This window comes from Pelophylax lessonae, assembly GCF_965119305.1.
Source record: "Pelophylax lessonae genome assembly, chromosome: 7".
In the NCBI taxonomy this organism is placed as follows: domain Eukaryota; kingdom Metazoa; phylum Chordata; class Amphibia; order Anura; family Ranidae; genus Pelophylax; species Pelophylax lessonae.
Window position 1 is genome coordinate 36,410,784 of NC_138774.1, and position 12,144 is coordinate 36,422,927.

Here is a 12,144-nt window from a genome sequence, read left to right on the forward strand (position 1 = left end):
GCCAACAAACAAGTCTCAAAATAAATTATACTTCTTATAACTGTACCAAGAAAAAAGTAAATAAAAAAAATAATGAATAAACTCTTTGTTGTGCAAAATAAAAATATAAAACCGTCACACAACTTCACAATTGGTAGACATACTGTGTAGCGTACTTCAAGTATTTTATACTGAGCAATGTACCAAAAATAAACAATAATAATAAAAATATACACTCTTTGTAGTGCAAATAAAAAATATGAAACTGATATATGTAAACAAACAGGTACTGAAACATTTTATTACTTGTTTTATATAACAGTTACATATTTTTAATTTGCACTGTATATTTTTATTATTATTGTTTAATGAAAAAAAAAAAAAAAAACTGTTATCTCCTCTGCCTCTATTTAATTCACTGTCATGGTTTGCCAGATAAATCCAACTTTAGCTCCTAAACATTCATCCAAGCTATCTATCCTAAGTATTAAACCAGTGGTTGTATCTCAAACTTCTGGTCAGAGAGCCTATTCCTATTTGGAGTGATGACAAGTTTCCCAAGACTAAAGAGTCTCTCTACTGGGGCACTGGATGGAGTAGCTGCATTATATCTGAGTGAAATTTTCTTTATCAGTGCAAATCCATTTAGAGAGTCTATCTCCTGTGCTCCTGATTTAAAATAATCTGCAACTTGAGTTTTAGCGGTAGAAGAGATGAAGAGAAGGAAAATAACTCATCCTCTATGGCTAAGTCTCTGCTACTGCGGTGTGTTGATGTGCTAGTGGTGGTACCTGCTTGCTGATCTTGGCCTAGGACAAGTTTCCGGCACTCCGCCAGCAGACTTGCCTTGGCCTTGTCCTTCCTGACCTGTGTCCGAAGCCAACGTAATTTGAACTTGGGCAGAGTCACAGCAGCCAAGACAGCATCCTCGCTTTCCAGCACCTCTGCAAATCTTGTTTTTATTGCCTGGAAATAATAATTCAAAGAACACATTATTTTATTTATTTTATTTCAGGTGCTTATACTGTATATAGTGCCATCAGTTTAAGCGTATCCATATGTTGTCTTTGGAAATAGACGTATGACATGAGTGCTGCCAGCACTGCTGCAGAGGTTGAAGGGGTGGGGGGTCAGCCTGTCAGTGCTCAGACCATACGCCGCACACTGCATCAAATTGGTCTGCATGGCTGTCATCCCAGAAGGAAGCCTCTTCTAACATTCACACATACTAGGGCCAATTTAGACATGTCTTTGGAGTGTGGGGGGGGGGGGGAGGGGGGAAATCAATAAAATAAGATGCAATTCTTGGGTGACTGGTTAAAGATATAAAAATAAATTAAAGTTCTTACTGTCACAACTGCCTCTGGAAGGTCAACTAGGATTTGCAGGCCACTCTTCAGTTCCAAGGTCCTGAAAATCAATGTTTCCAGTGTGGGTAGGAGTTTACCTTGGAAACAGTTGTCTTCTTCCTGAAAAATGTCTAAGGCTACTGTTAGGGTTGAGCGGACACCTAGATGTCCGTGTTCGACGGGTTCGGCCGAACTTTAAAAAAAAGTCCGGGTCCGTGTCCCGGACTTTTACCGAACTTTTCCCGGACACCGAACCCCATTGAAGTCAATGGGGGCCCGAACTTTAAGGCACTAAAATGGCTCTAAAACACCAATGGAAAGGGCTAGAGTGCTGCAAATGGCAGCAAAACGTAGTTAAGAGCATGGCAAGTGCTCTGCAAACAAATGTGGATAGGGAAATAACTTAAAACAACAAAAAAAAACAGAAAAATAAAACAATGTTCTTCATCTCTGAAGGACGAGGCCCATATGGAGTAGGAGGGAGGTTGAGGTGGTGGTGGATGTGGCGGTGTCATAGGCGTGCGCACAGGGTGTGCCGGGTGTACCTGGGCACACCCTAATCACCTAGGGCACATAGCATTATCGCTCTGTTTGCCAGTGAGGAGATGGGAAAGATCTCCCTTGGACCTGCTCTGCTCTATTTCTCTTTGCCAGCAGGGAGAGTAATGTATCGGGGCCATGTACATGTAGGCAAACACATGCATGTGTATTTCAACTTTGGGGTGCACACCCTAATGCAATAGGCTGCGCACACCTATGGGCGGTGTAGGTGGAAGCGGCGGTGGAGGAGGACCAGGGCCGGATTAAGAGCATCATGGTCTTGGTGCTGAGGATTTTGAAGGGCCTTAAGGGCCGTGCCTTGGCATGCACCCAGAGGAGGAAGGGTGCAGCCATGCATGCCTAATTCAACATGGGATGCTGTCTCTGAAGCCCATAAACACATCCATGCATCGGCAACTGTCCCTCCTTGTCAGGCCTTCGCGCTGTGTGGGGAGGTTCTGAGGGTGCTGCCTGGGGAAGCGAGCATAGAAGCCAGACTTCTGTGTTTACAAGTGACAGAAGAGCGGTCACAGTGAATATGGCCAACCCGGGGCCTATATAAAAGGTAGGGGCCTGGAGCTGCAGCTCCAATAGCCCCTACGTTAATCTGGCCCTGAGGAGGAGGACGAGGTAGCCAACACTGCTTCTTTTCACAAATTTTAAATGAGGGTACACCCCAAAAGAGTGAGAAAGAGCAAAAATGGAACAATGGGTGGGTAAGGTCGGTATCCATTGCTATTCTGCACAAGGTACGGAAAAGTCCCGTGGGATCCATGCCTGGTTCATTTTAATGAACGTGAGCTTGTCCACATTGTCTCTGGACAGGCGGCTGCGCTTGTCTGTTATAACGCCCCCAGCTGTGCTAAATACCCGTTCAGATAATACACTGGCTGCAGGGCACGCCAGCACCTCCAAGGCGTAAAGGGCAAGCTCAGGCCATGTGCCCAATTTGGAGACCCAGAAGTTGAAGGGGGCAGACCCCTCATTCACTACATGTAGGCGTGTGCACACATACTGCTCCACCATGTTGGTAAAATGCTGCCTCCTGCTAAGACGTTCCATCTGAGCTGCTGGTGCTGCTGTTTGTTGTGGCGTGCTGACAAAGCTTTTCCACATTTCGGCCATGCTAACCCTGCCTTCTGAGGTGCTGGCGGTGCCCTGGTTGCGTTGGCGACCTCCTCCTCCTCCTCCTCCTCCTCCTCCTCTGCCTTGTGCTTCCACTGTGGCCCCGCTGTCAGATGGGAATGCCAGCAGCATCGCATCTACCAGCGTGCGCTTGTACTCGCGCATTTTGCGATCGCGCTCCAGTGAGTGAATTAAGGACGGTACGTTGTCCTTGTAACGGGGATCCAGCAGCGTGGCCACCCAGTAATCAGCACAAGTTAGAATGTGGGCAACTCGGCGGTCGTTGTGGAGACACTGCAGCATGTAATCGCTCATGTGTGCCAGGCTGCCCAGAGGCGACGAAAGGCTGTCCTCTGTGGGAGGTGTATCGTCCGTGTCCTCTGTATCCCCCCAGCCACGCACCAGTGATGGCCATGAGCTGGCCTGGGTGCCACCCTGCTGTGAACATGGTTCCATCTCCTCCTCCAGCTCCTCCTCCAGCTCCTCCTCCTCCTCATCCTCCAGAACTGTGCCCCTGCTGGACAATTGTGTCCCTGGCATTTGTGTGTGCAGGAACCCACCCTCGGAGCCCCTTGCGAATGACTGCCCTGAAAGCCTTTGAAATGTTACCTCTTCATCCTCCTCCTCCTCCTCCTCATCCTGTGCCACATCCTCTTCCATCATCGCCCGAATTGTTTTTTCAAGGAGGCATAGAAGTGGGATAGTTAAGCTGAGAACGGCGTCATTGCCACTGGCCATGTTGGTGGAGTACTCAAAACAGCGTAACAAGCAGACTTGTATAAAGTACTCGAAATTTCTACTTGAGTAAAAGTACAAGTGCTCGATCAAAAAATTACTTGAGTAGAAGTGGAAGTGCTCGCAGAAAAAGTTACTTAAGTAGAAGTACTAAAGTATTCAACATTTTTTTTACTTAAGTATTGCAAGTAGTTTTTTCAAAAAATTTGCTACTTAAGTACTAAAAGTAAAAAGTACCAGTAGTTTTGAAAAAAAATTTCTACTCAAGTACTGAAAGTAGAAGTACAAGTACTGTGTTATGTAGTTATTAAAGAAATAAGTCAAAAGTTTGAACATCATATTGTTTTTATTATTTCAAATGATTTATTCAAATGATTAACCTGTGTTTGTTAGTAGTTTCTTGATGCACTTTAAGCGCTGTAGCACCATTTATTTGTTTGTTTCATATTTTCTTTTTATTGGAAAGATTTGGTATAGCAGCTTTTATTATACACAGCCTTTATTTTCGTATGCGCTGATTTACAAATGACATTATACACATTTTTTTGAGCTTTATGCAACCTGCCATCTACTGTTCTGGCAGTGGTAATTTTTTTAAAAGTAACGAGTAACTATGCAGCACAAAAAAAAATACTTGAGTAGAAGTATCGAAATCATCGAAAAAATGTAGTGAAGTAAAAGTAGAAGTAGGAGAAAAAAATTCTACTCTAGGAAAGTACAGATACCGCATTTCGGTACTTAAGTACAGTACTTAAGTAGTTCTACTTCGTTACTATACATCTCTGCTAACAAGGCACACAGGTCTCGCATGGAGGCCCAGTTATTGGTGGTGAAGTGGTGCTGTTCCGCAGAGCGACTCACGCGTGCGTGCTGCAGCTGAAACTCCACTATGGCCTGCTGCTGCTCGCACAGTCTTTGCAGCATGTGCAAGGTGGAGTTCCACCTTGTGGGCACGTCGCATATGAGGCGGTGAGCGGGAAGGCCGAAGTTGCGCTGCCAGGCGAGCAGCAGCAGGGTGAGAACGCCGAAAGTGCGCACAGACGGCCCGCACTTTCTGCAGCAGCTCTGACATATCGGGGTAGTTTTTAAGGAACCTCTGCACTACCAAATTCAGCACATGCGCCAGGCAAGGGATGTGCGTCAAACCGGCTAGGCCCAGAGCTGCTATGAGATTTCGCCCATTATCGCACACCACCAGGCCGGGCTTGAGGCTCGCTGGCAGCAACCACTCATTTGTCTGCTGTTCCATGCTCCTCCACAACTCCTGCGCGGTGTGTGGTTTGTCCCCCAAACAGGCAAGTTGTAAAACTGCCTGCTGTCGTTTAGCCCTGGCCGTGCTGAAGTTGGTGGTGAAGGTATTACGCTGTCCGGATGAGGAGGCGGTAGAGGATGAGGTAGCGGAGTAGGATGAGTTAGGAACAGGAGGCAAACTGAAGCGCCCTGCAATCCTCGGTGGTGGAAGGACATGCGCCAAATTGCTATCCGCCTCAGGCCCATCCGCCACTGCATTTACCCAGTGTGCCGTTAGGGAGATATAACGCCCCTGACCGTGCTTACTGGTCCACGTATCGATAGTTAGGTGGACCTTGGCACAGATGGCGTTGCGCAGTGCACACCTGATTTTTTCCCCCACTTGGTTGTGCAGGGAAGGGATGGCTTGCCTGGAAAAGTAGTGGCGGCTGGGCACGACGTACTGTGGGACAGCCACCGACATAAGCTTTTTAAAACTGGGCGTCTCCACCAGACGGAATGACAGCATTTCAAAGGCCAATAATTGTGAAATGCTGGCATTCAGGGCCAGGGATCGCGGGTGGATAGGGGGGTACTTCCTCTTCCTCTCAAGTGTTTGGGAGATGGAAAGCTGAACACTTCCACGGGACATTGTGGAGATGGTTGTTGGTGACCCAGGTGGTGGTGTTGCTGACAGATCGTCTGTTTGCGGGGTGGCAGGTGCCGGTATGACTACAGAGGTGGCTGGAGCGGCCGAGACTGCAGCAGAAGAGGAAGCAGGATGAGCCAGAGACGTTTCTTGGTTTTGAAGGTGTGTACTCCACTGCAGCTCGTGCTTTGCACTTAGATGCCTGATAATGCAGGTTGTGCTCAGGTTGAGAAGGTTTATGCCTCGCTTCAGGCTCTGATTGCACAGGGTGCAAACCACTCGTGTCCTGTCATCAGCACATTTTCTAAAGAACTTCCACGCTAGAGAACTCTTTTGAGCTGACTTTGGTGCGCTTGTTCCCTTGCTGCGTTGGGCAGTAGCAGGCGTAGTGTCTAGGGCACGGCCGCTCCGCTTCTGCACCCTGCTCCCTCTTCTGCTGTGCTGGTGGCTCTGTGCGACCACCGCCTCTTCCTCCAAAATACTCAGGTCACCTGCATGACCTTCATTCCATGTGGGGTCGAGGACCTCATCGTCCTCCACATCATCTTCCACCCAGTCTTCACCCCTGCCCTCCCTGTCGGTCTCCACAATGCTGAACGCCGCAGCAGTTGGCACCTGCGTTTCGTCATCATCGGAGACGTGCTGTGATGGTCCTTCCATGTACTCATCTTGAGAAATAAGTGGTTGGGCATCGCTGCACTCAATCTCTTCCACTTCTGGGGCAGGGCTAGGTGGATGGCCCTGGGAAACCCTGCTGACAGAGTCCTCAAAAAGAATAAGAGACTGCTGTATGGCTTGGGGCTCAGACTGCTTGCCTGATTTGCAAGGGGGTGAGGTGAAAGACGGTTGGACATTGGCTGCAGGTGCCAACTCTGACCTTTCTGCAGTAGACTGGGTGGGAGACAATGTGAAGGAACTGGAGGCACTGTCAGCAGCAAACCAATCTACTATCGCCTCTCTGTGTTCTGGCCTCATCACTTCTAGAGGCGTATGATGCCCTACCAAATACTGCTGCAGGTTCTGTCGCCTACTCACACTTGAGGAAGGTGTTTCACTTGTGCGTGTAGCTGGCACAGATCGACCACGTCCTCTCCTTGCAACAGGAGCTCTAGCAGCAGCACCACGACCCCGGCCACGGCCCCTATTTGACGCTCTCCTCATATTTCTGAAATTTAAGATCTTGCCCTAGAAAGGTCTTTATTGAATAGCAGAACAAAAGAACAACAGTATCGCACGGGTGTATCTCACAGTCAAATATGCAAACTATGCCGCAATTTAATGTTTTTTACACCAAAAGGGTGTGTATTGAATAGCGGAATAGGATAAAAAACTGTGTATCTCACACGTACAAACACAGACTAGGCCCGATTACATTTTTTCCTACCCTAAAGGGAGGATGAGGAAGAGGAGTATGGAACAGGCAGCACCCTCAAATCTTCAGAAGTATGAGATGAACCTCAAAAACTTGGAAAGGTGGATCTCACACGTACCGACACAGACTATTCCGCAATTTAATTGATCCCCAAAGGTTTTTATTGAATAGCGGAATGGGAAATATGATCAAAAAAAGTGTATGTATCTCACACGTACAGAAGCACACTAGGCCCCAATTACTATTGTTTGTACACCTAAAAGCATGGATGAGGAGGAGGAGGAGGAGTATGGAACAGGCAGCACCCTCAAATCGTCAGAAGTATGAGATGAACCTCAAAAACTTGGAAAGGTGGATCTCACACGTACCGACACAGACTATTCCGCAATTTAATTGATCCCCAAAGGTTTTTATTGAATAGCGGAATAGGAAATATGATCAAAAAAAGTGTATGTATCTCACACGTACAGAAGCACACTAGGCCCCAATTATTATTGTTTGTACACCTAAAAGGATGGAGGAGGAGGAGGAGGAGTATGGAACAGGCAGCACCCTCAAAGCTTCAGAAGTATGAGATGAACCCCAAAAACTTGGAAAGGTGGATCTCACACGTACCGACACAGACTATTCCACAATTTAATTGATCCCCAAAGGTTTTTATTGAATAGGAAATATGATCAAAAAAAGTGTATGTATCTCACACGTACAGAAGCACACTAGGCCCCAATTACTATTGTTTGTACACCTAAAAGGATGGAGGAGGAGGAGGAGGAGTATGGAACAGGCAGCACCCTCAAAGCTTCAGAAGTATGAGATGAACCCCAAAAACTTGGAAAGGTGGATCTCACACGTACCGACACAGACTATTCCGCAATTTAATTGATCCCCAAAGGTTTTTATTGAATAGCGGAATAGGAAATATGATCAAAAAAAGTGTATGTATCTCACACGTACAGAAGCACACTAGGCCCCAATTACTATTGTTTGTACACCTAAAAGGATGGAGGAGGAGGAGGAGGAGGAGGAGTATGGAACAGGCAGCACCCTCAAAGCTTCAGAAGTATGAGATGAACCCCAAAAACTTGGAAAGGTGGATCTCACACGTACCGACACAGACTATTCCGCAATTTAATTGATCCCCAAAGGTTTTTATTGAATAGCGGAATAGGAAATATGATCAAAAAAAGTGTATGTATCTCACACGTACAGAAGCACACTAGGCCCCAATTACTATTGTTTGTACACCTAAAAGGATGGAGGAGGAGGAGGAGGAGTATGGAACAGGCAGCACCCTCAAAGCTTCAGAAGTATGAGATGAACCCCAAAAACTTGGAAAGGTGGATCTCACACGTACCGACACAGACTATTCCGCAATTTAATTGATCCCCAAAGGTTTTTATTGAATAGCGGAATAGGAAATATGATCAAAAAAAGTGTATGTATCTCACACGTACAGAAGCACACTAGGCCCCAATTACTATTGTTTGTACACCTAAAAGGATGGAGGAGGAGGAGGAGGAGTATGGAACAGGCAGCACCCTCAAAGCTTCAGAAGTATGAGATGAACCCCAAAAACTTGGAAAGGTGGATCTCACACGTACCGACACAGACTATTCCGCAATTTAATTGATCCCCAAAGGTTTTTTATTGAATAGCGGAATAGGAAATATGATCAAAAAAAAGTGTATGTTTTTCACACGTACAGAAGCACACTAGGCCCCAATTACTATTGTTTGTACCCCTAAAAGGATGGATGAGGAGGAGGAGGATGAAACAGGCAGCACCCTCAAATCTTCAGAAGTATGAGATTGTGTTCACTGTACCCCACAAAGATTGTGTTCACTGCACCCCAAAAGGATTGTCTTCACTGCACCCCACAAAGATTGTGTTCACTGTAATCCACAAAGATTGTGTTCACTGTACCCCCCAAAGATTTTGTTCACTGCACCCCACAAAGATTGTGTTCACTGTACCCCACAAAGATTTTGTTCACTGCACCCCACAAGGATTGTCTTCACTGCACCCCACAAGGATTGTCTTCACTGCACCCCACAAAGATTGTGTTCACTGTACCCCACAAAGATTGTGTTCACTGCACCCCAATAGGATTGTGTTCACTGTACCCCACAAAGATTGTGTTCACTGTACCCCACAAAGATTGTGCTCACTGTACCCCCCAAAGATTTTGTTCACTGCACCCCACAAGGATTGTCTTCACTGCACCCCACAAGGATTGTGTTCACTGTACCCCACAAATATTGTGTTCACTGTACCCCACAAAGATTTTGTTCACTGCACCCCACAAAGATTGTGTTCACTGCACCCCAAAAGGATTGTCTTCACTGCACCCCACAAAGATTGTCTTCACTGCACCCCACAAGGATTGTCTTCACTGCACCCCACAAAGATTGTGTTCACTGTACCCCACAAAGATTGTGTTCACTGCACCCCACAAAGATTGTGTTCACTGTACCCCACAAAGATTGTGTTCACTGTACCCCACAAAGATTGTGTTCACTGTACCCCCCAAAGATTTTGTTCACTGCACCCCACAAGGATTGTCTTCACTGCACCCCACAAGGATTGTCTTCACTGCACCCCACAAAGATTGTGTTCACTGTACCCCACAAAGATTGTGTTCACTGTACCCCCCAAAGATTTTGTTCACTGCACCCCACAAGGATTGTCTTCACTGCACCCCACAAGGATTGTGTTCACTGCACCCCACAAAGATTGTGTTCACTGTACCCCACAAAGATTTTGTTCACTGTACCCCACAAAGATTGTGTTCACTGTACCCCACAAAGATTTTGTTCACTGCACCCCACAAAGATTGTGTTCACTGCACCCCACAAGGATTGTCTTCACTGCATCCCACAAAGATTGTGTTCACTGTACCCCACAAAGATTTTGTTCACTGCACCCCAAAAGGATTGTGTTCACTGCACCCCAAAAAGATTGTGTTCACTGCAGCCCACACACAGAAAAATGGATGTGGATCACTGACACCTGCCTATCTCCTATCCCACACCACACAGCAATATCGATTGTAGTTTGTAGAACACACTGACCCTATAATTCAGCAGACTCTATCCCTAAAATGCCTACAACTCGCCCTGCCTAAACACTCCGACCTGACCCTAAATTCTATCCGGACACCAATTCGTTTTCCCTGCCTGTCTTTCCCTAATCAGCAGCCAGCACGTATGTGTGCTCTGTCCCTGAGCTAAGCAGCAGAATGACGCCGCTGCGGCTGCCTCGAACTTATAAAGACTTGGTCACATGCTTCAGACGGCCAATCACAGCTACTCATACATTTGCAGGCATGGCTGGGATAGCTTAAGGCACACCAGTTAAACGATTGTTGATTGGCTGTTGAAAGCCCGCCATGAAAAGAGCGCCAAAACATGCAAAACCCGGAAATAAAACGACCGAACACGGATTTTTTACCCGAACATACAGTAAAGTGTCCGTGTCCGTGTTCGGGTAACAAAAATCCAATTATTCGGTATGAACACGAATAATACAGTCCGTGTTCGCTCAACACTAGCTACTGTAAGTGGCCTCATGGCAGTACAGTACTCCCTGATGAACTGAGGTTCTCGTTCTGTGATTACTGGCATCTCAAACTTGGACGAGATGTTGTTCAGCTCACCCCTAGGAATCTCACCGATTCGAGCCAGGGCATCATAAAATAAATTCCATCTTGTACTGCAAGGGACCATCAGCTTCTTTGCAATGATGTCATCCACGGTCTCTGCAGCCATCGTTGAACGACTAGCCATGTTCCATAAGCCTGTACATTTTGCTGTAGTGCTTCTGTATATCGCTTTTGTTTGTGGTTTTGACATTAACTACTTGTCAACATTAGTACATGAAACAAGGTTTAAAGTGGGAGCAGCACACCTCGTAAAGTGGCGGCAAAGTGATCACAATTTCACCACCATCATCATCACCACCGTTTTGTTGCGATACATCATTAATGTCCGTAAAAGTCACCTCCTCCTCATCATCCTCCTCCTCAACTGGCTGCTGGTATCTTTCAAAAGGCCTTGACGAAATTGGAGCCAAAATCTGACAGTTGATGTAATTTTATGGGATATGCCATAGGATGAGTGAATGTTGTCAAGCTCAATTGCAATAATGTCATGAGTATGACGACCCTTGAATCTTCTGCATGCTAGTGCTGCTTTCCCTCGCTTCATGCATTTTGGATCTATCCAATGCCGGTTACGCCAAGATAGCTTTTTTATGTGCCGTCCAAATATCGGCTGTTGTGGAAATATAGTCTACATGTTCAAAGGTCTTTTTGAGGTCGTCATTCGTTCTGGCATACTCGGCATCTACTGTATGCACTTTGAAAAAGTATTTTTGCATGGTGGGCCTACCGCCTGTCTCTCAGGTATTTTCGCAATGATTGCCCGGAAAGAATCCGACTCAACTGTCGACAACAGCAGCATCTCCTCAACTATATATCTGGAAATTATTTTGTTTAATTCTGTCTGCGTTATACGAGTTTGCTGTGGTGAAAAATCAACTTTCAGTTGCTTTGATGTTGTGGCTTCATTTCCTCCTTTGATAGTGGAGCTCACATTATCAGCTGTCTTGGCCACTAAATTTGTGTCAGCATGAGACTATGTGAGGTGCTTCATTAAATTTGTATTACTTGCCACCGACGTGGAGAGACTCTTATTTCCTGTGCATAAGTTGCATGTTACATAAACATTCTTGCCTTTCACCTCAATGAGGGAAAAGTAGTGCTCATACTTCCAGTTTGTGAAAGCTGCCTTTGTACTTGTTGGATTTGTCATCGCTCTGACTCCTGGTCGTCGTCGGTGTGTGCGATTGTGTCTGTGCGTTTGTGTGAACTGAACAGCAGTAACACAAAAAAGTCTCTCAAAGGACTTGTAATAATAATAATAATGGTTCAATGCAGGTGCTGGAGATGATGACGAGGCTTCCATATAAGAGTATTTTTATAGCCTTGCCCTTTATATCATATGCACTGTCTGTACTGTACTGTGGTGAATCCTGATTCCTGAGTGGTACCTGCGTGGTATTTGCTGAGTGGTACCGACTGAATGTTATTTGCTGAGTGGTACCGACTGCATGGCATTTGCTGAGTGGTACCGACTGCATGGCACACTGGTACGGTACCTGAGTGG

The 12,144-nt window shown here is 46.2% G+C and overlaps 1 pseudogene across 1 annotated transcript; it reads right to left on the minus strand.

The window, feature by feature from the left end:
* Window positions 1–466: 466 nt before the first annotated feature.
* On the minus strand, window positions 467–10,746 carry LOC309560420 (annotated as a pseudogene). The gene is made up of 3 exons: window positions 10,562–10,746; window positions 1,329–1,521; window positions 467–945 (listed from the first exon to the last, which is right to left on the minus strand). The product of its transcript is annotated as an uncharacterized misc_RNA (transcript).
* Between the last annotated feature and the right edge of the window lie 1,398 nt (window positions 10,747–12,144).